Raw genomic sequence first — 999 nt, 5'->3', positions numbered from 1 at the left:
GTGTAGCTCATTAAGGAGCAGCGTGACCGCTGTTATCCAACACAGCAGAGGGAAGAGCTTGCCTGCTCCGGTGCTCTTTCTTCTCACGAGGAAGCAGAACAAGAACTGGGAGCTGGTGTTGGACAAAGTCACAGAGCTCGGTGGCAGCCAGTGCTTGTTGCTCCTTGGCCTGCTCCTCACTGTGTGACGGAAGCATTGCAGCGTGTGCTGGTCTTCGGAGCACCCCAACATCCTTTTTTGTCCATAGACCAGCAGCTCCTTGACCTGTTTGGGAACAAATAAACTTTGTATTAACCCTGCATCACAGCATAAACGCACAGGGGAACCTGGGGGAACGGCTCTCCCCTCATAACTCAGGCACTGTGTTCTGGCCCTATACCTGTGACAAGGGCTCAGCATCACCAGCCCTTTCCTGCAGCTGCCACAGACGGGCTGACCCTCACTCCCCTCCCCTACAGCCAATGCTCCAGCCCCTGTAGCAGCAGGGAGGGATCCTTACGGCTGAGGAACCCCAGCTCCTACAGCTTATGGGGCTGCCACACTCAGGCCGCAGGAAATGGGGTTCCCAGCCCCATAGCAGGAGGTCCCCGGCCCACTCCCTACAGCCCCGGCTGCGTCACAGCCCTCATCTCCAGGGCAGGGGCGGCTCCGTGCCCGTACAGAGGAACACCAACAGCCGGCGGTGTCCCCAGGCGTCCCCCCGTAGCGGGCCGCCTCCCATAGGGCTCACCCCACGCCCAGACCCTCCGCCCGGGGGTCCCCGGCCTTCCCCTCCCACCCCGTCCCGCCCGGCCGGGCCCTCCCCGGGGGAGGGCGCTCGGGGGCCGCGGTCCCGCCGCCTCGTTCCGCCATGTTTCCCGGCCGCTCGCCCTGCCCGCCGCCCGCCTGAGCCTCCCGGCGGCCGCCCCCGGCCCGGCCAGGCCAGGCCCGGCCCGGCCCGGCGGCCGCCCGCCAGCTCCGGTGAGTGCGGCCTGCTCCGCCCAACCCGCGGCCTCCGTG

This window comes from Centrocercus urophasianus, unplaced genomic scaffold (genome assembly GCF_019232065.1).
Source record: "Centrocercus urophasianus isolate 14NV4802_14NV808 unplaced genomic scaffold, USGS_Curo_1.0 seq_1431, whole genome shotgun sequence".
Lineage (NCBI taxonomy): Eukaryota > Metazoa > Chordata > Aves > Galliformes > Phasianidae > Centrocercus > Centrocercus urophasianus.
The sequence above is the reverse complement of the archived record's forward strand: the minus strand, read 5'-3'. Positions refer to the sequence as shown.